The sequence below is a fragment of the Dasypus novemcinctus genome, chromosome 4, assembly GCF_030445035.2.
Source record: "Dasypus novemcinctus isolate mDasNov1 chromosome 4, mDasNov1.1.hap2, whole genome shotgun sequence".
NCBI classification, from domain to species: Eukaryota; Metazoa; Chordata; class Mammalia; order Cingulata; family Dasypodidae; genus Dasypus; species Dasypus novemcinctus.
The window spans coordinates 104360639-104375654 of NC_080676.1; positions in this window are offsets into that span (position 1 = coordinate 104360639).

The window sequence follows — 15016 nt, forward strand, 5'->3', positions numbered from 1 at the left end:
TTAAATAAAGATGAGGCAGCTGTATTAAGTAAAATCATGTTTTTCTTCTTTGATTATTGTGGCAGTTTGATATTATTTATGAATTCCAAAAAGAGATATTTATTATGTTTGTAGACTGGTTGGTTCCTCTGGGCATGATACTCTTGATTGTATGATTGTATTAAATTCAAAGGTTACATTTACTTGACTAAATTAAGGTTAGGATTTTGATTAGCTACAAAAGTAGGGGGTGGAGTGCTTGTCCCCTTGGTGGGCAGACACTCACACAGAAAAAGACATGACAGAGAAAGAGAGACAGCTCATTAGACATGGCAGAGTCTCCAAGAAGAGAGATGAGCCTGTTAGTCTACAGGTAACCTTGTGAAGAGAACAGAGCAGCTGAACCCAGAAAGAAATGAGCCCCAAGTAGAGAAACAAGCCTATATGCCAGCCTACAGCTGAGAACAGAAGAAGCTGGGACCACCGAGCCTTAAGAGGGAAGAGGAAGGTGGAATCCTCAGAGATATCACATGCCATCTTGCATCAACACAAGGCAACAGACTTTGGGTGAGAAAGTACCTTTTATTGTACCTTAAGTTGGACTCTTCAGGGCCTTGTAAGTGAAGACTTCTACCTCAAATAAATACCCTTTATAAAAGCCAACAGATTTCTAGTAATTCGTATTAGCACCCCTTTTGGCTGACTAATACAAATATTTATGTAGTTATTGCAAATTGAGGGTTATTTTAATTTATATAGGAACACTATGCTCACTTTTGTCCATATACCATTATGGACAATATCTTTCTGGATCTGACTCACTTTCTCCTCTCTTCTTTCAATTTCCCCAGAACAAAGTTGCAAGTCCATAAAGTTAAGCCATTGCATTTCATCTACATCTCCAAACTTTTCTAAAAGTTGTAGTTCTCTGAATTCCAGATGGCCTATATTCACAGCTACTCATATAAAAAGCATTGCTTGCAGAAATACAAGTGGAATCAGTTTTCAAAAACTAAAATTTGAAAATGTAACAACCAGTTGTCTGAGTATCTATGAAAAGGAACTCTGTTATTTCTCTAGCAGAGTTAATGCAGGTGGTAGCATTTGAATTCAGTAAAATTATTGAAACTGATGGACTGTAATCTGCTTATGACCATCAACCTGTGAAAAGCAATCAAAATTTGATATCTGAAAGTTTTACTACAATGGAATGTTATTTTTAAAGATCCATAAAAATATTTTGTGCTACTGGTTTGCCTAAAGAGAATGCTCATTAAAGTCCACCACCTATTGAATTTGGAATACTTGGCAAGATACTTTCTCACCATGGAGCCCCAAGTTGGGGATCATCTTGTCAGCAGAGTCATGGACACAACGTGATACTCAAAACATATATGACTGATTATTCCAGTTTATTGACTATTATATTTGAGTGTTACATTTGCCTGGGTTTTTAAACATGTACCATTGGCAATGTATTCAAACAATAAGATGTTTAAATAAAAACGTATTGCCTGGGATGACTAAGGCAAGAAGCAGTGCAGACTTGAGGATTAAAAGAAATGAGTACTCCCAACAGGCTCACCCCAAGACATATACTTGTCAAATTATCCAATGTTCAAGAAAAGGAGAAAATTCTAAAAGCAGCAAGAGAAAAGAAAACCATCACATACAAGGGAAGCTCCATAAGATTAAATGCTGATTTCTCATCTGAAACCATAGAGGCAAGAAGGCAGTGGTATGATATAGTCAAGGTACTAAAAGAAAAAAATTTCCAACCAAGAATACTCTACCCAGCTAAACTAGCATTCAAAAATGATGGAGAGTTCAAAATATTCACAGACAAACAGAAATTGAAAGAGTGTGCCAACAAGAAACCTCCCCTTCAAGAAATACTAAAGGGAGTTCTGCAGGAAGAAAGGAAAAAACAGGACAGGCAGAGTTGGAGGAGAGTGTAAGAGCAATAAAAAAGAAAAAAAGAGAAGAAAAAAACAAACAACAAATTATGACAAACACAAGTCCAATCAAAATATGGCTAACATAAATAATTCCTTGAAAGTAGTAACACTGAATGTCAATGGATTAAACTCACCTATCAAAGGATTCAGACTGGGACATTGGATAAGGAAATATGACCCCTCTATATGTTGTCTACAAGAGACACATCTTAGACCCAGAGATTCATGGAGGCTGAAAGTGAATGGTTGGAAAACAATCTTACAAGCAAACAATAACCAAAAAGAGGTAGGAGTAGGAATATTAATATCAGACAAAATAGACTTTAAATGCAAAACAATTGTGAGAGACAAAGATGTAGGATACTACATATTAGTGAAAGGGACAATCTGTCAAGAAGAACGAACAATCATAAATATTTATGCTCTTAACAAGGGCACCTCTAAATACATGAGGCAAACACTGGAAAACTAAGTGAAAGAATAGACGCATCTACAATTATAGTGGGAGATTTTAATACACCACTATCAACTCTGGACAGAACATCTCAAAAGACAATCAATAAAGAAACAACATATTTGAACAGTGTATTAGAGGAGCTGGATCTAATAGACATATACAGATCATTACACCCAAATACAGCAGGATATACATTTTTCTCAAGTGCACATGGATCATTCTCCAAGATAGACCATATGCTAGGCCGCAAAGAAAGGCTTAATGAATTCAGAAAGATAGAAATCATACAAAATAATATCTCTGACCACAGTGGAGTGAAGCTGGAAATCTGCAAGGGCCAGAGGCCCAGATTTCACACCAAGATATGGAAATTAAACAGCACACTCTTAGAAAAACAGTGGGTCAAAGAGGAAATCTCAAAAGAAATCAATAACTACCTTGAAACAAATGATAATGATAACACAACATACCAAAACTTATGGGATGCAGCAAAAGCAGTACTGAGAGGGAAATTTATAGCCATAAATTCATACATCAAAAAAGAAGAAAGAGCAAAAATTGAAGAACTAACTGCACATTTGGAGGAATTAGTAAAAAAAAAACAAAGTGATCCCACATGAAGAGGAAAGAAAGAAATAACAAAGATAGCAGAACAAAATGAAAAAGAAAATAAGAAAGCACTTGAAAAGATAAACAAGACCAAGAGCTGGTTTTTTGAGAAGATCAATAAAATTGACAAACCCTTAGCTAGACTAACAAAGAAAAAAAGAGAGAAGATGCAAATACACAAAATAAGAAATGAGAAAGGAGATATCACCACTGACCTCACAGAAATAAAGACTATCATAAGAGGATTCTTTGAAAAACTATATTCCAACAAAAACGATAATTCAGAGGAAATGGACAAATTCCTAGAAACACGTAAGCAGCCTATATTGAAGAAAGAAGAAATTGATGATCTCAACAAACCAATCACAAGTAAAGAGATAGAATCAGTCATTAAAAACTTCCCAACTAAGAAGAGCCCAGGGCCAGATGGCTTCACAGGTGAATTCTACAAAACATTTTGGAAAGAACTAACACCAATCTTGCTGAAACTCTTCCAAAAAATCAAAACAGAAGGAACATTCCCGAACTCATTCTATGATGCCAACATTACACTAGTACCAAAGCCAAACAAAGACACCACAAGAAAGGAAAATTACAGACCAATTTCTCTAATGAACCTAGATGCAAAAATACGTAACAAAATACTTGCTACTCGTATTCAACAACACATTAATGAATTATACACCACGACCAAGTGGGATTCATTCCAGGTATGCAAGGATGGTTCAACATAAGAAAATCAATCAATGTAATACCATATAAACAGATTGAAGGAAAAAAATCACATGATTATATCTATAGATGCAGAAAAAGCATTTGACAAACTACAGCACCCTTTCTTGATAAAAACACTCCAAAAGATTGGAATACAAGGAAATTTTTTGAACATGTTAAAGAGTATATATGAAAAACCCACAGCCAACATCATTTACAATGGTGAAATCCTAAAATGCTTCCCCCTAAATTCAGGAACAAGACAAGGATGCCCACTCTCTCCCCTTCTATTTAACATTGTCTTAGAAGTACTTGCTCAAGAACTGAGGCAAGAACCAGATATAAAATGCATTTAAATTGGAAACAAAGAAGTTAAAATTTCATTATTTGCAGATGACATGATCCTATACATAGAAAACCTTGAGAGGACTACAACAAAGCTTCTAGAATTCATAAATGAGTTTAGTAAAGTCGCAGATTATAAGATCAATGCGCAAAAATCAGTAGCATTTCTGTACACCAATAATGAGCAAAATCAGGAGGAAATTAAGAAATGAATACCATTTACAATAGTAAATGAAAAAATCAAATATTTAGGAATAAATTTAACTAAAGATATAAAAAATTTATACACCAAGAACTACACAAGACTGTTAAAGGAAATCAAAGAAGACCTAAATAAATGGAAGAATATTCCCTGTTCATGGATAGGAAGACTAAATATTATTAAGATGTCTATCCTACCAAAACTGATCTACACATTCAATGCAATCCCAATAAAAATCAACACAGCCTTCTTTAAGGAACTAGAAAAACTAACTATGAAATTTGTCTGGAAAGGAAAGAGGCCCTGAATAGCCAAAGACATATTGAAAAAGAAAAATGAAATTGGAGGAATCACACTACCTGACTTCAAAACATACTACAAAGCTACAGTAGTGAAACAGCATGGTATTGGCATAAGGAGAGACACACAGACTAATGGAATTAAATTGAAAGTTCTGATATAGATTCTCATAAATATGGTCATATAATATTTGATAAAGCCACCAAACTCTCTCAACTTGGAGAGAATGGCCTATTCAACAAATGGTGCCTGGAGAACTGGATATCCATGTGTAGAAGAATGAAAGAGGATTACCATCTCACACCTTATACAAAGATCAACTCAAGATGGATCAAAGACCTAAATATAAGAGCCAAGACCATAAAAACTTAGGAAAGCAGTGTAGGGAAACATCTACAAGACCTTGTAATAGGAAATGGCTTCATGAACATCACACCAAAAGCACGAGCAGCAAAAGAACAAATTGATAAATGGGACTTCCTCAAAATTAAAGCCTCTGCACCTCAAAGGAGTCTGTCAAGAAAGGAAAAAGGGAGCCTACACAATGGGAGAAAATATTTGGCAACCATATATCCGATAAGAGACATAATTTGCATATATAAAGAACTCCTATATCTTGAAAATAAAAAGATAAACAACCCTTTTAAAAAATGGGAAAAATATTTAAACAGACATTTCTCCAAAGAAGAAATACAAATGGCTAAAAAGCACATGAAAAAATGCTCCAAATCTTTAGCTATCAGGGAAATGCAAATCAAAATTAGGATGAGGTTCCATCTTACTCCCATAAGATTGGCAACTATGAAAAAAACAGAAGAATACAAATGCTGGAGAGGATGTGAAGAAATGGGAACACTCATTCACTGCTGGTGGGAATGCAGAAGAATCCAGCCATTCTGGAGGACAGTTTGGTGGTTTCTCAAAAAACTAACCATAGATTTGCCATATGACCCAGCAATTCCACTGCTGGGTATATACCCAGCAGAACTGAAAACAAGGACACAAACCAATATATGCACACCAATGTTCATAGCAGCATTGTTCACTATCGCCAAAAGTTGGAATCAACCCAAATGCCCATCAACAGATGAGTAGATCAATAAAATGTGGTATATACATACAATGGAATACTACTCAGCTTTAAGAACAAATACACTACAAACACACGTGATAACATGGATGAATCTTGAGAACCTTATGTTGAGTGAAGCAACCCAGGCATTGAAGGACAAATACTACATGACCTCAATGATATGAAATAAGTAAACCAAGCTGCCTCAGAAAGCTAGTGGCTGGAAGATAGGCTTACAGGAAATTGGGGGGTAGAGGAAGGATGTAAGCTCACATCTACATGGGTGAAATCTATGATAAGCTGGAGGTAAGTATATGTACAAGGAAGGGATAAAATGGGGGCATAGGGTTACCTTTGGGTGGGGCTTTGCAGGATTGAGGGGGGGCTAGGGATGGGCAGATGGGTAATATTGCCCAAGAAATTGGGGGGAGGGTGGGGCAACTACGAACATAGGAGATTGTCAGGTGTTGGTTGAGAGTATAATGCTGAGAAAACCTTTTCAAAATATAATTTGGAAAGTTACCTGTTTAAGATACTTAAAAGGGATAATCTGATGTAGGACAGACTCCCAGGGAATATGTGAATGCTCATTTTGCCAGAGTGGGTTATACCATTGGGTAGAGACCCATATAATGAGAGTGAAGGTATACCCACATCCTGGGGAGGACTATTGCCATCAAATAGAGGGAACTGTATCTCTCAAGAGAAAGGGTGGCTCCCAGGGCATTAGGGTAGTTGAGCAAGTCAAGCCCTCAACACTGTTGCAAGTATCTCTGAACATGGCTCCTCAAGAAATGAAGATTGACTGTCACTGTGGGCCCCAAGGAGAGGGGGAAATAGATATTGAATAGATGGAACCAACTTAACTGTGAGGGCAATAGAAGTGTTTCACAAGAGTACACAAGGATGAATATAAAACACGTAATATTACACCAAAAACATATAGGGGCTGACAGACTAATAATGTAAACCATAATGTAAAACATGGGATAACTAAAAAATTTAGAAAACTGTATAGCCTAAAGTATAAACCACAATGTAAACACAAATGTCACCTTGTTTGAAAGCTATTGTCTCAATATCTGTACATCAGTTTCAGTAAATATGGTATGAATAAGTTAAAAGATTATTGCTGTGGAAGGTAAAAGATTTTATATTGGATATGTGGGAGTACTGTATATAGTATATATGAATTACTGTGATCTAAGGCTCTTGTGAAGAGAAGCTCAATAATTAGGAAAAAAGAAAAGAAAAAGATAGGATGTAGAATTTTTTCAAATCAATATGTATTCTATATCTAACCTTTAAACTCATTGCTATATTCCATTTTACGATTAAGGGAACCTGGCATTATATTGGGCTTCACTTTTCAGGAAGTTTTGGATCACAGAGTGGTTCAACAATGGCAGTGGAGGAATACTGGTGTGGGATGTTATTGACAGGGGACACATGGTTGGCAGGGAGTTCTACAGGGCATGTGTCCGGGGTGCATAGAAATGTTTGGATATACTCATAGTGGAAATGATTAAAAACAACAGCTGGGGGGGTGCTGGGCTCCTGGCTGGGGGGGCTCTGTCATGGTCCCTAGGGGAGCAGCGGCAGTCCCCTGGATACAACGGCAAGGACAAGGAAGGAATGATAGTCCAACAGTGAGCCCCTGATACTAATGACTATGCTTGTGAGCCTATACACCTGAAATAAGAACAAGGCTTAGAGCAGCACTGTGCCTAGGAGTTCCCTCCTGACAGCCTCCATGTTACTCAAATATGGCCAGTCTTGAAGCCAAACCTTCCCCCCAGCCTAGGACATGACACCCGGTGATGATCCTCCCTGGCGCCGAGGGATCAATACCATGTACCAGCTGATGATGTAACTAGAAAATGACCTTGAATTAAAGGTTCAACATGGACCAGCAGAATATCCCTGTCTACATACAATAACAGGAGTTAAAAATGCTTTTTGACCTAAATTAAGGGGGAAATGGAAAGGACAAATGAGTTCATATGGCTATGAGTCTCTAAAAAAGAGTCTGGAGGTTGTCAGAAGGATTGCCCTTATGCACACCTGAGCAGAGTCTCAGAGACAGATAAAGTAGATAAAACCCCAGGTATTGGTTCTTTTGAGGGCTACAGAGACCCACAGGTTTTATGGTCATGGCAGGTGGAGTTCACTGCCATGTCAGTTGGCCCTTCTTTGGAGTTGGTGTTTCTGTGTGATGGAGCTGGACTCAGATGTGATCTCTTTTCACAAGCCTTTCCTGTTACTTTACTGGAATTGTAGCTGGTGCTGGGGTTTAAGATATATCTAGGGGATCTGAATCTCTGGACTGACCATATGATAGCCAGGCCCTGAGCCTCAACAGACTTCAGCTCCTACACTCTGGTTTATTGGACTTACCCCACTCAGCTATCATGGAGTTTGAAGAATGTCAACCACCACACCATGGAGCCTAGAGTACCTACAACTGAAAGCAGGAGGATTGCATCCAGTATCCATGTGGAATCAAGCCCCCTCTTGACATAGATGTGGAATGGACACAACCAATCCAAGGTCCACAGGAAGGAGGAATACAATAAGGATTAGAGTGGACTTACTGATATTCTATTCGTGAACTATTGTGGTTAGTAATCAAGAAAATGTGGCATTGGTGTGGAAAAAGTGGCCATGGTGGCTGCTGGGTGCAGGGAATGGGAGGAGGAGATGAGATGTGGAGACATTTTCGGGACTTGGTGTTGTCCTGGGTAGTGCTACAGGGACAATTACTGGACATTGTAGATCCTCCCAGGGCCCACTGGATGGAACGTGGGAGAGTATGTGCTATGATGTGGACCATTCACCATGAGGTGCAGCGATGCCCAGAGATGTACTCACCAAATGCAATGGATGTGTCATGATGATGGGGGAGAGTATTGCTGTGGGGAGAGTGGTGGAGGTGAATGGGGACCTTATATTTTTTGAATGTATTATTTTTAAAAAATGAATTAAAAAAAAAGATACCAACTCTGGGAGAAAAAAAAAAAAAAAGAAGTGAGTACTTATTTCAGCTCAATCAGTAACTGGCTGAATGACTTAGCGAAATTTATTTAATTTCTCTGATCATCAGCTTCTTGTATGTATACTGGAGATAACATTACTTGCTTCCTGAAGTTGTAAAGTGTAAATGGAATTATGTTTATAAATGCCTGGCTTATACTAGGCACTCCAAGCATGGTAATAATTATAATTTTCCACCTCTTGCCAACTTTGCCTTTTTTTATGCCTTGCCAATATGTACAGAGACTTTGCCAGCTTTGCCCATACACCCTCCTCTTTAATCTAAGCCTCATGCTCTTAGGAGAGACACAGGATGCAAAGTGAGTGAAATCAACAACTTGTTTGACATTTATTGGGAATTGACACCTCAACTGCTTGCTAACATCAGTCCTGATGTTCTGAGAATACTAATGGCTGGACCAAAAACTAGCTATCTCAAGCATGGACAAAGAGAGGAAAACGAGTGTCAGGACTGCTGTCCTACTTTTCCAGCTGGCTAGTCATTAGCAATTCTTACCTGCTGGAGTGTTAATAGAGGAAAAGGTGAAAATCTTTAAGGTCAAAAAGGCTCAACTCCAGAGAAAAACAGAAAAGTTTCTTTCCTCTTTTTATTGTTAGAGGAAACTTTTAAAACAAGGCTTTGTTTCTGCTTTAGTTAATGTAGGCTAATATACTGCCTGGCTCCAGCTCTGAGGTTATGTTTTTTTCACAGACTCTCTGAGAGAAAACAGAACCTATTTCCCCATGATTATACCTTCCCACTTAAGGCAAAAGCAACAAATTGGCAAATGAATCAACTGTAAAGTCAATTTAGAAAGACAATCTGTTTTTATATTTAAATTCGGTCACTGATTTTTTGAGTGTGCCTGTGTGTGTGTTTGACTACATTATTTCAAACAAGCTAAAAAAGAAAATGTAATTTTTCCATATTAATTCTCTTTTGGTATTTTCTATAGAAAGACTCAATTCAGCTATTTCACTGCATGGGAAGTGTAATGGGAAAGTCTTATTATTAATAGTTCTTTCTGCTGAACTGAGAGAATATTTCTACCAAATATATAATAGAAAAATATTTACAGTAGTAAAGAATTGTTAAAATAAATGCAAATCCTTATATATCAAGATCTGTCATCTACAAAGGGATTTGGCAGAGACAAAACTGTGAACTAATTAATAACCAAAGGTTTGTTTTCAGGGCTGATTTGGCCCTGAATGTTAAACCAGTTCACTCAGAAATCTTAGTTCCTGGAAAATCCAATAAAGAAGAAAAAAGGTGAAGATATATTTTACCACATTTACATTCTAAGGAAAGAAAAGCATATGTCATTTCAGCAAATGCAGAAAAAAAACTAAAATGCAATATCCATTCATCATAAAGGCTCTGAGAAAACTAGATCCAGAACAAACTTTCTTAATTGACAAAAGGAATCTGCAAAAAATTTCTAGCCAACTTCACAGCTGAAATATCGAGTCTTTTGCTGAATATCAGGGACAAAGTAAGAAAGCTATTATCACCTCTGTTTTCAACAGTATATCAAGATCCTAGCCAGTACTATAATACTAGAGAAAGAAATTAAATTGTAAGTATTCAAAAGTAAATTTACAAGTATAAAAATGTGCTACCATCAATTTTAGAAAATGTTCCACACCAATGCAAGGTGTGGGTGGTGGCATGGTGTATGGGAGTCCTGCATTTAAAATGGTTGGATTTATAAAAATCCCCAAATATTCCATTAATATAAATCATTAGAATTAATAAAGTTTTCAAAATGCTGGATACAATATAATTGTACAAAAGTCAAGTGCATTTCCATATACCAATAACCAAAAAATTGAACAATATAATTTTATAAAGATAGTGAAAACATCAAACACTTACATATTACTCATTATGCATCAAGGATTGTTCTATGCACTTTGCATTGTAATAGCTTTAAAATATGACAGAAAATTCATTGACACTCCTCCTATCATATTCTCCTCTCACATGTGGGTTAGATTTAATAATTCATTCTATTCAAGTAGAATGGGGCAGAAGTGATGCTATGTGATTCTGAAGTGAGGCATAAAAAGGAGAGTTTTTTCCAGACTCTCCCTCTCTTGGGTCATTTGCTCTGGTGAAGCCACTCATAGCTTGAGGACATGAAGACATTCAAGCATCTCTGGGAGAGTCCCACATGAAGAAGAACTGAGACCTTTTGTCAAGAGCCAGCACCAACTTGCCAACAGTGATTAAGCCAATGTATTCCCAATGCCTTGTTGCAACATCATGAACAGAACAACCAGCTAAGCCTCTCCTATGTTCTTGATCCACAGAAAATATAAGAGATAGCAAATGCTTATCAATATTTTAAGCCACAAAGTTTTGGGGCAATTTGTAACAGAACAATAGGTAACTAATACATGGCATGATCTTCCAAACAGCTCTATGAGATAGTTACTATGACTCTGGTCATTTTACAGATGAAATTAAAGGCTAAGTTGCATGCTTAAGGTCACATGGCCAGTACTTAGTGGGATGAGACTCAAACACAGTCTGGTTCAAGAGTTTGTGCTTTTAAAATCACTACATCATGGAGGCGTTTTCGGGACGTGGAGTTGTCCTGGGTGGTGCTTCACGGACAATTACGGGACATTGTAGATCCCCCCAGGGCCCACTGGATGGAACATGGGAGAGTGTGGGCTATGATGTGGACCATTGACTACAGGGTGCAGTGATGTTCAGAGATGTACTTACCGGATGCAATGGATGTGTCACGATGATGGGAGAGAGTGTTGCTGTGGGGGGAGTGGGGGGTGGGGTCGGAGGGGTTGATTGGGACCTCATATTTTTTGAATGTAATTTTTAAAAATAAATAAATAATTTTAATTAAAAAAAATAAAAATAAAACAGCTCTAAAAATAAAGTTTATTATATGAGAAAAAAATAAAAAATAAAAAAAAATAAAATCACTACATCATATTTTACCTCCAAACTCTCAAACATATTTTATTTTTTATATACAATCCTCTTTTTTCCTAAATAAATCTCCCCTGGAGACTTCCCACCTCTTAATTTAGTTGGGCTAGGTATTTCTCTAGGTATACTGAGTCATTGCCATCTAGGACTTGTCTTCACTCTTTCTTGCTTGAATCCACCTTTCCTGAGTCCCATACAATCTTCTTTGTTTTGAGAATAAAAGTTCCTCTTTTCCAAGATCAAAAATTATGAATTATTTTGCACAAAATCTAAATAATAAAGGTAATAAACAAGATATTTCAGAATGGGTTTTAAATTTGTCCCAGTCAATCAAAGATAGCTTCATTTCAGCAGAGTCCTCTCATAGTCAGCCCGTCAGTGGCCACGTCCCTCCACCAGGCTTCTGAAAGTCTGCCAGTCTCTAAACTCCACCTCTCTTAGAGCCTACCTAAAACATGCTCTTTCCTTTGATTAGATACTTCATCCTATGTCAGTTTTCTGTTTATGTCAATTTGCTTATCAAGTGAAAATTTTGGCTTCTTTGCTTCAGATACATGTGAGGGATGGTCTTTTCTTTTGATACTTCACTCTCTTGATTTGCTGGAATAAATCTTTAAATTTACCATCTGAACAAGAGTATATGAAAGATAAATTATTTTCTGAGTCTGAAAATCACTTCATTTTAACTTTTCATTTTCTTGATAGTTTGCTTGGGCATAGACTTTGAGGTCAAACATTACATTTGCCCTCGAATTTAGTAGAACTTGCATCACTGTCTCCTAATAGCCAGTGTTGGTGATGACAACTCTGATGCCAAATGATTCAATTCCTTTGGAAGTGATTATTTCCTCTCTGAAAGTGTTTAGAATCTTCTTTCTATTGTGGTGTTTTGAAATTTCAGAATAATGTTTTTAGAAACCAGTTTTAATTTTTTTATTAACACTCCACCTAGCTATTTTGTGATTCCTTGAGATCTAAAGACATAAATCTTCCAGTTTCTTTCATACTTTCCATCTTCCTCCCCCTTGGGTTTACATTTTAGGACATTTCTGAAATATTCTCCAGTCCTGCTGAAATTTCTAAATGTTTTCTCTTCTTTCATTTATATCTGTTTCTTCTGAAGGCAGTCTCTCACTCTTTCCTGTCTCCTTCCTCTTTCTCTTTCTTCTGATTCTCTCTCCTTCCCCCTCTCTCTTCTCTCTGTCTTTCTCTTCCTCCTCTTTCTACTTCTCCCTCCACTTGCTGTTGTTCTTGTTTTTCTTTCTCTCTCATGCTTCATCTAAAACAGATGTGGTATTTAGGTGTTTATGGACAGAAAGACTAGAGAAGTTGAAGTTTTTCCTGCTTTGTAAATAGATCTATTTTCTGATTAAGTCACTCGCTGGATTGGGACACTCTTAGAGGACTCTGTAACTCTATGTAATTTGCAGGAGTGTGGTCTCTATTCTCCTGGTCTTCTGATATTGGTACTAGCAGTCTTAGCATTATATTTTCCAAACTATTTATTTCTATTTCTTAAGAGAAGAGCCCTCTGGTATACTTCCTGGAGATAAATGTTCCCAGGTCTGCTTAAGTAATAACAGAGCCCCCCCCCCCCACCCCCAAAGCATTTCGTATGCACTTGTTGGAAACCACTGACAAGTGCATGACCACAATTTTTATTCAGTCACTATCTATGCAGGTCAGAGCTATGCCATTCTTTGCTCCCAAGTACAGGACCTCTCCAGCTCTGATAATATCCCAGCTATTTCTTTGTTGCTTTCACAAATATGGAAAAAAGCTTTCCACTTCTATCCATACCATTCTGAGCTCCTGGAAACCCCATGAGGTTATTTTAGATCCTGTTTGCATACATGCTATCCTGCTCAGCTACTCAACTTCTAAGTCCAAGAGGTTCATTACTTCCCAATATACTGCTTGGAAGGCGAGGCACATGTAATCTCAGTTCTCAATGTCCTCCAAGTCTATTTAATACTTCTATTTTACTCCCTGTGGGGCTTAGCTCAAGGGGCAGGCAGGTGGCTGCCTCTCAGAGGCAGATAGACATCTAAAACTATTTCCCATCCCCATATCCCACCATCTTTCCTTTTACCACTATGCAAGCTAATGTTGACTTCCTAGGATGCAGAGGAAAAAGGTCTCTCTGGCTGATCATAATCATGTATCCTTCCAAGTCTTTTGCTTTTCTTCCTTTCTTCAGGACCTTTACTTTTGCAAGTGAAAAAACTCAGAAGTTGAATTATAAATTTTCTGGTTGTGCTGTAACATTTCTTTGAGACAGTGATGCCTCATGGTCCATTATGTTAAGAGACACAGGGCCATATATAAAAGAAAGAAAGCATTATTGGGAACAAGAACAATAAAACCCACATGGTTAGTAGATCAAAATATTATCCTAACATTTTCCCTCTAGAATTAAATTGAGATAGTCAAGTCTTCCCCTTTTCAAATTTGCCACTTAGTTTTTCCAATGCTTTTTAAAAATAATGCCTATTTTCAAAATTTGCTACTATAATCCTGTCATTTGTCATTTTCTGACAAGCCTTGAGAAGATACTAAATTGTATTTCAAGCTTTATTTTACCAAACTGAAAATACAAGAGCATCATCCAGTGGCAAAACTGTAATTGCAACTTACGTAGACTTATACTATTATATTTCAACATAAGGAAAATACACATTTTCTTGGTTTGTTTTCCTAATGAGTTCTCCAGGCAAAAAATTGTAGGGCATTTAGATGACTGCTTCTTTCTCAGCTTCCTTTAAAATATACAGGCCCAGTCTTTTCAAGCTCCTCTTTTGAAGAGTTCCCAGACCTGCCTCCTAAAAATGTTGACAATGATGACTCTTTCTTTTGAAGGCAGGTGGTTGGTTGTATCTAAATTCTGAGAGCCAGGGCTTAAGGGATCCAGGCTATAGAGACATGAACGCTTCTGAAGAACTGTTACTCTTTTTTCTTCTAAAAACCACTTCTTAGCATGTTATCCTCATTGGCCTGAACACCAGGACACTCAAAGTCAAATATGAAGCCATTTTTAAACAACATGGCTCTATTAAAACAATAGGAATGGTCCCCAGAGTAGGTTAAGGATGTTTGGAAGTCTTCTAATAAAGGTTTCCTTCTTTTTATATAGGAACCTCTTATATTTTTTAGTGTAACCTTTTTTGTGTGATATATATATCTTAAAAAAAATACAATTTACAAAAATGATGTGGTGGGGAGTGGGAACTGGGTTATAAGGGAATCTTTTATGTTTTTTGTTTTTCTATGTTTCTTAATGAAACATTCTTTGTGATCTATTAATTTTTAAAAATTTTTAAAAAGAAAAAGAAAAATATATAAATAAAAGCAAATTCCAGGACAAAAAAAAACACATATTCTCAATTTT